This window comes from Rhinopithecus roxellana, chromosome 3, assembly GCF_007565055.1.
Source record: "Rhinopithecus roxellana isolate Shanxi Qingling chromosome 3, ASM756505v1, whole genome shotgun sequence".
Lineage (NCBI taxonomy): Eukaryota > Metazoa > Chordata > Mammalia > Primates > Cercopithecidae > Rhinopithecus > Rhinopithecus roxellana.
Window position 1 is genome coordinate 134,214,557 of NC_044551.1, and position 13,878 is coordinate 134,228,434.

Here is a 13,878-nt window from a genome sequence, read left to right on the forward strand (position 1 = left end):
AGATCTTATTGGGAAGTGCTGATTACAAGTTTCAGGTGTTTTCTATCTATTGGGAGATGGCCTTTCCCTGGTACTGCCTGCAAGCAGTTATTATTTTAGATAGTGTAACAACCGCCTAACCATCATCTGATGATTACCTGACATTCCTGATTGGGAAGGCGTGGCCTCTCCTACACTACTCATGTCTGCCTAACTGCCTACTCTAACAGAACCACCAGTGACAACCTCAGTCACCATTCTTTGGATGCTGAGTCCATCCACTTCAGCTGGGCAACCATCAGTCCCTCTTCTCTATGATCTCCACTTTTCTCACAGCACAATCCATCTTTCCTATCCTTCTCTCCTCTCCCAGTGAATTCAAAAAGATAAGAAAAGTACTTAGGCATTCTAACATGCACTTTTATTGACCTGAGAGTCTTTTAACAATTCTAAGTGATGTTACGATTATGTTTACAACTATTCACTATAAGGGAATACCAGAGAATGCAAGAAAGCATACACAGCATTAGTACAAGTGTAACAATGTCAGAAACAATCCCATAATTTCTGTCTTTCACGATATGCTTCAGCCAATCATTGAGTCATCTTTACATAAATACAGTCACTGTGCTGAAACTCACCTTCAAGAATTATTTTTTTACTTGATCTTGACCAGATCCCTTATTTTACCCACAGACATCTATCAACTTAATTGCCCATGCCCTTGGCATATAACAGGTCTAAGGTTGTCCACTAAAACGGAGTATTTCAGTCAAGTTTATATTATTTTCTTCTAGTTGATGGTTCCAAACCAGACCTCTCTATCTCCTGGAATTCAGACATTTACCTGTCCAGACCACAATTGTCAAACTAACTTTGACTTCTTACTTATCAACCTGGGTTTCTGCTCTCCCAATTCTTCCTGACCTTGGCAATTTATACACTTTCACTCGTCTATTGCCTGTCTAGAGTCTGTTCTCTTAAAACTACCTCAGTATATTGCCCAGTTCTGGCTTCCCTGCCCTGATTACTGTTCCATTGGCACCCATGGAACTGCTGTCTATTCATTCAATCAGTAAGTACTCATTCCATCATAACTATTAATCTAATCATTAAGTATTAATTCAATTTTTGAGAACTTACCATGTGTTCTGTTTTAGGAGTTGAAACACAGCAATGAATGAAACAGTCCAAGTCCCGGTCCTGAAGGAACTTAATTATCAAGGGGTGACTGGTCAGAGCAAATATTTTGTTAAAATATGTTTACCACAAATACCCAGTTTGAACTGCAGCTTCAGTTCAAATTATTTCCTCAGAACCACCACAACTGACCATAACTAGACAGAAATATATGTCATTTAACACTGCAAAAAGCAACTAGAAAATAATTTGCCATGTTTGAAATGTAAGGTGGAGTCTGAAAAATATGCTTTACTTTTTAGAGTATTTCAAAATAACCTTTGCCCCAGATAGTTTTGAAACAAAAGAAATTCAGAAAAATATTTGGTCTGTCTGTGGTTGATACTTTTTTTATTTGAAAACCATTATCAAATACCCTAATTTGCTTTGTATCTACCCTAATTTTTTAAAGTCTGAAATAGAGTAATTAATTTATTTATTCACTCATTTCATATATTTTGAATGTCATTCAATTCATATATTTTGAATGTCTATTGTATGTCAGAACAGAGCTAATTTTCCAAGGGGAGGGACGTAGATTAAGTAGGCAGTCAAATAATGTATGACGGTGCATATAAGGAAATAACCTGTATACACTGATACGGGAGGTAAGGGGGAAGGTTTGGGCGAAGGGAAACTTTTCAGATAAACAGAGAATGCTTGAGAAGTTAGGAGTGAGACTGAGACTTTTTTTATGTCAAAAACAAATATAATGTGGCTGAAAGTCTCATATGCATTAAAATGATTATAACACATCTGCCCATTATTTATGACTGTTTCCCACAATGTTCACCTTTGTTCTGAAAATGTGACTGAAATTCCAAAAGTTAAAAGCAAGAGAAAGTTTGAATGGGTGTGAAACAAGGACTTAGAATATAATTGCTCTTTCAACATTAATTATACTGTATATTTTGAGAAGCTATAATCAAGAATTGAAAGTTGCTTTTTGTCTCAGGTTCAAAAATCATGAAGCAACAATTTACACAATGAATGTATCTTTGTAAGAAATTCTGAAACAGAAAACAATGAGTTGGTTACAATTTCCTATGTGAAAATGAGTCCAGACAAGGGATATTGCCTCTCAGCTGTTTTGGGGGTTTATTTTGTGGATGCTTGTTAAGGGGCATGGGAGGTTATGAGGGCAAATAGAAGAAGGTTCAATAACAGAAGCATTTAGCATAAATAAATTTTAAAGACACTTTTGAGAAATCAAATATGGCTAGTTTTACACAATAGATTTTAAAGCATGTGAACAAAAAATTGTTGGCCAATTTTCCAAAACCTCATCTTGTTCTTATTCACCAAATTGTAAATAAACTATCTATTGCTACCTCTGTAAGCCCTATCAATATAATTATATGTTGCTATGACTTGGTTTCATCCTAGTATTATTACATTTTTAAAATAATCATATTCATCATTTTATTCCCATCTAATGGAAATAATGTCTTCAGCATCTACTGTAGGAACATTATGACTTATGTATTAATATTCAGACACAGGCAAATATTTAATTCTAGTTACATAAATTTATATAAAATTATCTTGAAAAATTAAGCTCATATTTAATTATTATATTTACTTAAAAAACTGTAAAAATAGCATGTTTTTCTGATTATTATTATTTTATTCTCAATTCCTTTTTGTCTGATAAAACAACATAATTCCTATAGATGTAAACTAACATCTAGTTGAATCATTCATGATTTATCTGATTTTATGACCACAGAGTAATAAAAAAATGGAGGAAGAAGAGTAGAATCATGCACCCCATAACAATATTTTGGTCATTGACAGACTATATATGTGATGGTCTCAGTGATCAGATTGTAAAACACAATATATATAGGGTTGGTACTATCCACAGTTTTAGGTACCCACAGGGAGTCTTGGAATGTATCCTCCTTGGTTAAGTGGGGACTACTGTACTGCACATACTGTCCATGACATTTTTTCTTTTTAACTCAATCTATGTAACTCAGGCAATTTTCATTTCAGTACATATATGTAGTTTTACACAATCTTCAGTGATTGCATAATTCCATTTTAAAACTAGTAATTTTATTGTTTCTATAAAAAGACACATGCTTGTTCTAAAATATAGTCAAAAAGAAAAATACAAAGAAGAAAGCCACATATCCTCAAATGATTCCATCACCAGATATCATTGACATTCACTGTCCAGTATTCCAGGCATCTCCCCAAGCCCAAATAACTCAGAGTATGGCTATATATATAAATGCCATGCAAGAACAGGAATAGTGCCACACATACCACAGCTCTTTTTTAATTTCTTCAGTTCCTGTTTATTAAGTACAAACCATTCTTTTTGTCATTGCCAAAAAGAAGTAGCAGCAAAGCAAGCCTCAAAAGATTTCAGGAAATATGAAATTTAAAACTTTGTCCAGAGAAAACTCTATCCATTAGTTGGTTCCTGCAGACAACTAAGAAGCCTACACAGTGATATGGAGCACTGTGTCTCATAGACACAGTAGGTGGCCAAACTCCTTTCCAAGCGTGGACACCTGTTGAGGTATATAGCTCTGCAGCAGCCACGGGCAAGCCTGGGGTCCCTCGGACCAGTGGCGACCTACTCTTGCTCTCCTAGAGATAAGCTTGAGAATCTGCTGCTGATGTGTTTTACAACCTGGGAGGTGCCTGTGGTAGGCAGACCTATGTCCCCAAAACACTCATGCCCTAGTCCCTGGAACCTGTGAACATAATACCTTACATGGCAAAAGGGACTTTGCAGATGGGATTGAGTTAAGGATCTTGAGATAGAGAATGATCCTAGATGACCTGAGAGTCGGGGGAGCCACGTAGTCCTGAAGGTCCTTGTAAGGGGGAGGCAGGAGTGCCAGAGTCAGAGAGAGGTATAAGCACAGAAGCAGAGATCAGAGAGGGCTGTGCTTCCTATCGCTGTTCTAACAAATTACAGCAAACTTGATGCCTTAAAGTAACACAAACATATCACCGTTCTGGAGCTTAGAATCTAAAATGGGTCCACAGGGTTGCATTCCCTCAGGAGGCTCTGAGAAGAATCTGTTTCTTGGCCTTGTCCAGCTTCTAGAGGCCTCCTCATCCCCTGACTGGGGGCCTCTTCCTCCATGCTCAAGCCAACAGTGTAGCATCTTCAAATTCCTATCTAATTCCACTTTGTTATTAGGTACTTAGAAGTATAAAAAAGTAGAGGCACCATCTAGAAGAAGGTAAGAAAAGAAAACATGATCACAGCTGCTAATCAGCATACACACACACTCTCACACACACACACACACACTCTGCTGTTGTTGGCTAACATGTAATATATCAGGTGGATGTTCACTATTTACAGAGGGCCTAAAAGATGCATAGTGCTAGTTAAATAGATAGACAAAGTGCTGAAATGGATATTGCCTTCCTTTTATTCAAGAAAATGCAATGTTTTGTCTGCCAAGAATTTGACATTTTGCTTAAGGGTAAGATGAGAAAATATTTAGGTAGGCATTAAAGGAAAACAGAGAAATTTAAGTAATAGCAAAATGCCGGTAAAACACCACACACACACACACCCTGATTAGCCACAATCCTTTAGGTAAAGGTCAGAAAAGTATAGAATAGGCCTATAAGAAATAATGGTTACACACATACACACACACAGAGGCACACACATGTATTACATAAGACAGAAAGCTTTTTGTCTATAACTATTCACAGCCAAAATATGCCTGGCTGTAGAAGAGGCTGATGAAAAATTATCAGGTGGGAAAAATATTCGAGCAGGTGATACATGTTGAAGAACAGACAAATCAACAATTCATCCTTTAATGCTGTCTAAAAACGTAAAGCAGGGTTGGTACAATTTAGTAAATGCCATCCATCCACAAAGCCCATATCAAGCCAATTTCCAACAGCCAACATTTTCCATCTTATTTTCTCTATAATATTTAGCTCTTTGCTTTAATTACACTTGATATTTGTAAAGAGAAAGCTGGCGTTGTAATAATTGGATAGCTTTTTTATCTATGTTGGCAGAAACAGAATTTTCTCTTATATTTGAAGAGCAATACAAAAGCAAAGCCTCCTTTTCTCACAAACTCAATGCCAAAACTATCCTCTGAGTCACACAGTTTCTTTAAATCATGTTCTGAAAGTTGAGATGTGCTATCTTAAAGCTGCTGCCAGGATCACACTGTTCCTAAGCTAGTACCAAAAAACTAGCAATGTCAATCCGTCAAAATGTATAGACCTCTCCAATACATTATTTTTCTCCTCTTTTATTCTCTTCTTCCTTCTGACATTCCCACTTTTTTCTTTCCTTCTTCTTATCCTTCTTTCTTTCCTATTTTATGCTTCTCTTTTCTTCCTTTTTTCCTTCCTTTTTTGTCCTTCTTTCCCCTCTTTAACCCCATCTCTCTCTCTTTCTCTCTCTCTCTCTCTCTCTCTCTCTCTCTCTCTCTCTCTCACACACACACACACACACATTGAGGATGCAAGAGAAAGCAAAGTAATGACAACCTTTTAAAATTACAGATCCATAAGAAACTTGGAAGGTCCTAATATAGCAAGAAAATTCTCTCCTAGCCACATTTTTTTCTAGAAAAAAATAATTCCTGACTGAGCTGCAGAGTTTCAGAAATGCAGCACAATACCTTCAGTTTTAAAGGAAAAATTGAATCTTCTAATGGAAAAAAAAATTCTGTGTTGAATTAATTACTTTTAATGTCTATAAAACATTTTAACTGTTGGGGATAATGTTTTATTTATCATTAACAGCAATCAAATATAAATGTATTTTTAAAATTGTTTCACCATTAAATAAGTATTTTAAATTGCATTATGAAATCTAGGAAAGGTATGCTCTTTAATATGTACTAATGACATTGTGAGTTGACTGTCTAGGCAAAATTCAAATATAATCCTGTAGACTTTTGTTAAAAAGCAGGTTTCCTAAGTTCTCATTCTCATAAGTTATTCTTAGCAATTTTAAAATGCCAGAAACATTTCTTAAAAATTTTGAATTCACTTTGCAAGCAAAATAGATAACTCTACATGTGCAAAACTACCAAAATTTTCATTTATGTATTCAAAATACCTGTTTTGAAAGGACATTTACCTGTTTTCAGTCACAACTTAGGTGTAAATCTCTAAAATTTTAGCTGACAGGTTTTACTATGTAATAAAACATGTCAAATTCAAACTGACAAGTGGATTTCATTTTTGGAGGGTTTTTCCTCACACCTTTTTCCATTATAATACAAGTACTACTTAGCCATATGATTTTCTGCAAAACTTAACGAAAATGTAAAACATAATGCATGTCTCAACATCTTAACACTTACATAGAGCGTTCTGGGGGAAAAGAAGAGTCTTGCTAAATTCAGAAAATTGTGCTGTCTGTAAATGAAGAGGCTGCCAGCTTTCATCTGTTCTCTTTCTCTAGGTACTCGCATGCCTGCCTTCTAAACCTAGAATGAGGACAGTAATTCCGTCCTTGTTGCATCTCTGAAATTCTTCAATTACTCAATTTGTGGAATTAGAATATCTCATTGTCCAGCCACATTTGTTCTAAGCAGATGATCTGGACATAGAGAGATGTCAGCCAATGAGCAGAATAACCACTGTATTTGCAGCTTATCTTTTAATGGAGATCTGGAGAGATGTAAAATGCAATCATCCCATTAAGTATGCATATGCACCACTCATTTAATCAACCTGGAAATTATGAGATAATGTATTATATTTATTTTAAGCCACAATTAATATTGGAAATAAATACTAATATAACAAGCTATATAAGTTGTAAAACACTTTTATTGTGGGTGCTGACTCCAGTTTGGTGAGTGGTGAGAGACTAAACTACAGTTCACTGAAATTGTGTCTGTGTCTGTGTGTGTGTGTGTAGGTGTGTGTGTTATAGAATTAATCTCTGTGTGTGTGTGTGTGTTATAGAATTAATCTATTCTATAACCATCATTATTAGCATGAACATTAAGCAACAAGAACTGGTGCTCTAGTTTAGCTACAGCAGGACTTCTTAATTTTGAGCTACATCCTTAGATGAAAAGAAAAGAGACATTAAGATTGTATTTGCATAAAAACTTTTCATTATTTAACTTTTAACCTAACAATAGATACTTACAAACTTAATTTTTTGTACAAATGCCTCAACATTAAATAGAAAATGATATTTATTTATTATCAAATGTCATATAACAAAAGAAACGCTAGCTGTTATTAAAAGTGGACCACTACTGCCCCCTTCTGGTATAAAAAAGGAAAAAAATTATTCTTCTCAGGACTTGAAAAGACACTCTCACTAATCCCCTAAACAGCTGTTTCAAGTCAGATTTACACCAATTCTTTTCTGACTTAATAATAAATACTTCATTCTTCACCTAAAATGTTGGATTTTCTGATGTTTCACTGTTGTGAGTTACCTTTCTAGGAAACATTATAAAGTCAGGGAATCCTGTTAATTCTTAAATATAATAAAATGCCTTTATATAAATTGAATTTTAAAATAAATTTGGGAAATCATCTTTTAAAAAATATTGGAAGTTTTATCATCATTGGTTTTACATTCGATTGTGTGAAAGCTAATAAACTTAAATCTGTATCTGGCTTAATCACATTAAATGTCATGTTGCCGTGGTTTTCACCAAATTCAAGCTGATACTCACAGACACACTCATTCATTACACTCCTTTCTGACATAACATAAAGGGCAAAAGGCAGCATGATAGATTAAAAAGATATTATGGTACAATATTAATTACAGTATCAGCACCTTTTTCTAGCTCAGACTGCATATAAATGTCTATTTTCATTTTTACATTCAGAATACACTTTGAGGGAGAATGGATTTATTGCATAGTGAATGGGAATTTTGGTCAGATATTTTAATGTCAGGATGGCACCAAGTGTGAGCACATTAGAAAATTTGGAATTTAATTTGGAATTTTGCACGTAAGATTGAGGGATATTGAACAAATCATAATGTATGTAACCAGATAAAACAAAACAGAAACACTTAATTTAAAAATTCTACTTTATGAAACTGTAAGGCAAAAAATATTACCTTTTTCTCCAAAGAATTTTAGAAAAGTATAACAAAACACTAGTTTGTAGAAGTGAAATATTAAAATAAATGGTACTGTATTCTTAAATTATAATAGTATCTCCTAGTGTTGGGAATATTACAATAATTTATGAAATCTTCCATTAGTAAAATTACCCACAAATCAATAACTTTTGATACTGCTTAAATACATCAAAATAAAAATATTCAGTATTTCTAACACATCTCATCAAAATATGGATTTATAATCAAGATCAGCCTCAGAAAAAAAATCATCCTCAACCAGCAATGTCACATTGAACTTCCAAATAAGCTTGCTAAATGCCTCTGTTACCTGACTAGGCTCAATTCATATTTTACTCCTAAAGTACCATTATTCCATGTCATTACTCATACTTCATTCCAGGATAATTTTGTTTTCTGAAAAATATGTGGCTATATTTTTGTTAGTCTTTCCTGCTACCCACTTCAGGGTTGTGTGTCTTTCCTACTGAGACAGTTTAACTTTCACACATTGAAAATGACAACCAGCTCAATTTGGTGATGCAGAAGAACTGAATACATCAGGAATAATGGGACCTAATGAGATGTTTGTGTTATACTATATTTCAAATGAACAAGTGCTGCTCTGTGAAAGTATGAAGAACCCAGGAAGTAGTACCAGAGGGATGATTTCTGAATGGGTGTTTTTACCTATCCAATTTGTGACTCTCCTACAGCCTATCCTGTTGACCAGGAGTTACAGCAGGATGAAACATGCTGACTTTGCTGATTATTCTTTCCTGAGACTCTCTGACAGAATCACTTATAATTTCTAAAATTCTGTGGTGTGATCCAGATGTTTCTATTCCACTTTTCTCTTCAGATTTTCAAAAATAGACAAAGGAATCCCTCTATATAGAGAATAATAAATCAAATGAGGAAACAATTTAAATTATTATTTTTAAGCAGCAATAGTGATCGCATTCTATCACAGGAAAACTAAAACATATTTGATTTCTAGCTTTAACTCTTTGACTGCATTTAATTGTGGTCCTTGTTTTATTATCACTCCCAACAAGCACATGGAGGGTACTTTTCCATACATTCTCTCTGACACTCAGAGGCCAATTCTCTCTGAATGCAAACCACACATGGTACAGCTGCAGAGTGCTGATGCTGGTATGCAGACACTATAGACATGCAACTGTCACTAGGTGAAACTGCATTAATAAATACCCACCTCAGAGAAGAGGCAGGTATTAAGGCATTTAAGGCATATTATACATTATATTCAGAAATCTCTGAGTTGCTTGTTGCAGTTCAGAAGGAAGAGGACCCTGAATATTTTAGGTTTATATAAACATTAATATGTATATATAAGATATTGCTACTATAATCAAAAGGACCCCCAAAGAAAAACCAAATATGATCTATGTACATGGGAGGAAAATCAACTGTACGATTTTAGACCCAAATTCTAATTTTTAATTCATATGTGCCAGTTACCCAAATGTTTTACATATTTGGGAAAATAAAGGCTTTTCCATGTATGCAAATACTTATAGCATTTGTATACGTAACAGTTCTCCCAGTTTTAGGATACCTTATCTAACATATATTCTAAACTTGGTATATCTGTGTACTAATTATGAGAATCATAAAATTATGTTTCAACAGAAAAGAAAAATGTAAGAGAGAAAAAAGTACTCCAAAAAAATAAAGCAACTAAAGCTGTTTAACTGTTAATGATGAATTCCAACTATTAGGTAAAGATTTTTTTTCCTAGGTAGATCGTGGGAGTTCGTGATAACTATAGGTATGATCAAGGCTTATTTCAATGCTTTGAAATGTCAAATGAGTAATTTTATTCTCTTTTATTTTTAAACTATTTGCAGAGACAACACAAAATTATATAATGTTACATTTATTTTAACCTACACTTCTTCCTTCATAAGGTTACTTGTCTAAACATTTCACTAACATTGTGCAATTTTAAACTGAGAAAAAGAACAAAGTTACAAGTGTGACAATTTATCAGGAATAGATTAAGTGACAGCTGTAACTAGAATCAGAATTAGTAGATTATTTTAATAGCTCCAGGAAGAGTATAATTTACAAAAGTACATTTGAACGATGTTAGGAAGATATCAGGAAGAATTATTTGCCTAGTACAGGATGATTTCTTTAAGTTAAACTTCAGTAATATTCTTTCCATTTGAAATGTCTTAAGTATAGAGATGTGTCTCTTGATTCAGCAATTCAACACAGATTCATTGACATGAGAGAACAGTGAGCATTTCCCAATGATTTTGCTGAAGTCATGGAATCTTTTTGTAAATTTATGATTTTTAAAACATATCTTTTGATAGATTGTCCTTCCTGCCATTGTAATTCTAAGAAAATAATATATGCATTCAAATTTTTTGATATACTAAATTAACTGCAATTCATCTTTCTTACAGTTGAATTACTAAGAAAGAATTTATTTAGTCAAAGCTTCATTATATTCTATTTATCAGCTCCCTAATATCTAGAAATCTGTTTTTTTCTCTATATCTAGAAATCTTTCCTTTTTTCCTGAAACACTGCTCCTCCAAGAAATCTTGACTATTTAAGAGGTATTAATCCAAATTTTCCTAAAGTCTAAAATATTAACAGCCAATATTAATATTTTACCAACAGAATCCACTTGACTTTAATGCAAACATATATGTGATACATGTTTTTGCGAAGCATCTTTCATTATGTCCCTCAGTATGTTCTTTCATAAGTCTTATCCATTTCAATATCATTTCTTCAGGTGAAAAAAGGAAAAAAAAAGCTGCAAGAGGAACCATTTATCCCTTACACAGTGATGTGTATATTTAGGTATTTCTTAGATTGGTGATGATGATGATTAGATGATGATAATGATGATGATTTAAAATATTATATTTTTATAAATATTGCTTGAAAAGAAGAACTTCAATTTGGGAATTATGCCCGACGCAAATACACCTTTCAACTTTACATTTTGTAATTTTAAATTTCCCTTTCCAAAAGTTCCTTCTGGATAATTTCTTATTATCCTGCTTGAGTTTTTATAAGTGGTACGCATTGCAAGGCGGAATATATTTTGCATTTCCGTCAAAGGTTTAATACCCATTGTAAGTAGATTCATGACTGTACAAGGACTATAAAAAAAGAAACTGCATGATATCCTTACCCTCACAGTGATTACATTCCCTTTCAAAACCAAATAACTGTAATATAGAGCACAGTCTCTCCTACATTATGGGATGTTAAACTTTCACTCACAAAAAGCTATGCATTTAGCATATTTACTATAAACAAGTAAAATTTATTTTACCTGTTAACTGATAAAAAAGTGTTTTCTCCATAGAGCCAAGGAGGAAAAAAAGCAAGTGGGTTATAAACACATACAATACAGATAGGTTTAATAGATACAAGACAGAAATTCAAACTAATATAAAGATTTGAGCTGCCTTACATTATCGATTTTGGTTAAATGGAAGAAAGAAAGAACATTTTTTAGTATAGAAATATGCATATTTATGATATATCTAATTCAGTGTCCAGTTTATGATTTTTGTTTACTAAAGAGAAAGAAAAAGAGCTCAATACTCTCTGGACAAAAACATGCTGGACTTAACACTAACCAGCCAAATGTGACCTAACTTTAAACTGCAATTGAAGAGTTAGGTCCTATCAAAACTGCCTACTCACAAGACTCAAAAAATGACCATGTATAAACCAGTAAATGACCATGCAAATAAACAAGCAAATAAAAGGAGAACTGAAGATCAATCTATAAACTAAGGCACAGAGAGTAATTTATTTATGATTGAAAAATAAAAATAAAATATAAGTTTAAAATGCGAATATAAATTTTCATGTGAAGATTGAAGCTATGGTTCTATAAATCTAAATATTCCCTGTACTAAAGTAGTTATCCACAGAAATTAACATTTTATCATTACAATTTCACCTGGGAAGAAGATTCTGAATTTTACCTATGCCTAAGCAATGCTTTTCTAAATGGATTTTGAATAAACTCAGAAATGACATCACAAAACAATAAGCCAAGTTCATTAAGGATATTCATTCCAAGTACACTGAGGCTTTAGCCAAGTAGATTGAGAAAAGTAATGACAAATTTTTAATGGCAGCTCATCTCCTTAAAATGAATTTTCTCAAATCTCTTCTGTTGGAACTTGTACAGTTGGAAGCATGCAGTTGATCGTTCCTAACATTTGCATGAATGTGTATGTGCTTGTGAGTGGCCACTATGTGTGAAGTCTAAGGGGACTGCTCCATGTTAATGAGAAACCAAGGAATTTCTCTAGCAGCATCTGGCATAAGTGTGAATCACATAATTTAAAGCTGCCTGGGACAGCTTTTACTTACATATCTTATTTCAAATTTTAGATCTTCTTTCTTAAAAAACACTTTAATCTTTATAATATTAAAAAGGGAAAAGTGTTCTACCTTGTGCTTCAAGAAACAGTTATGGATGGAGGATACCGCCACCCCATGCACTCTGGTGGTACAGAATGAACATCACAAGCTCATACTGCTGTTTTCAGGAAACTTGAAAAGGCAGCCAGGTGCAACCCAATCTGACAGTAGCCTCTCATAAGCACAAGTCTGCAATCTGTAGGCAGAATTATCAGTCAACTCAATTCACTCTAACAGAATTAGAATCCGAACCCTTTGAATGTAAAAGTCCACCTTGTCTTACCAGATTCCAAGCCTTTTTATTTTTTATATCATCCCTTGTAAAGGTTATAATGTAGATGCTCAGCAAAACTTCCATTAAGAATGTGTTGTTTGTAATTTTCACAAGACTTGAAAAAGGAATAATAATATGGAATTTGAAATCAAAGTTGTTTTTATCTGAATTAAATAAAAATAACTGACAGTAATGAAAGCTACACTTTCTATATAGTTTAATGATGTCATTAAATTAAACCCACATCAAACCTCCATTAGAATAATTGCATGATTTTTAAATCAAAGTCAACTCTACAACATTGAAGACATATTTTCAGAGAAAAGTAACTTGGCATTAACTTTTTTTAAAAAAAGGATTTATTTGACTTTCTTCTTGTGCTCCAATTCTTAAAAGAAATGACTTCTAGTTTTTTAAATTATATTTTTGTTTAAGATATATTACAGAAATGCCAGGGTATAGATGAATTAAAATAGCAATAATTTGAATGTCTCAAATATCTCAAATATATACTCCTGTACAGTCTATATCAAATTGACAAACTAGAAAATTCATGAAATGGCCAAAAACTAGGAGTTCTCACTTGAAGGATTATCTTATATATGATTTTACCAAAACTATAGTGTGGCATGCAAACATGAAAAACTTTGGAAAACAATATGCTTAATTAATCTCAGCAAAAGTATACACAACCAATTTGTCAGCAATGTGATTTATGTGGAAAAATTTAGTTAATCTATCATTTTATAAGTAATATAATGAGCTACAGCACAAATTATATTTTTATAATCCAAATAGCAAAAGTTTTACATCAAGATTAAAATGATCAGAGATTATTCTTAAAACATTATGTTTTGAGGCTCAAGTTTTTATGACTCAAGTTTCATCAAGAATACTCATATTTGAATATTCTGTTTGCAAGTGTTCTTTGCTTCACTTTTAAACA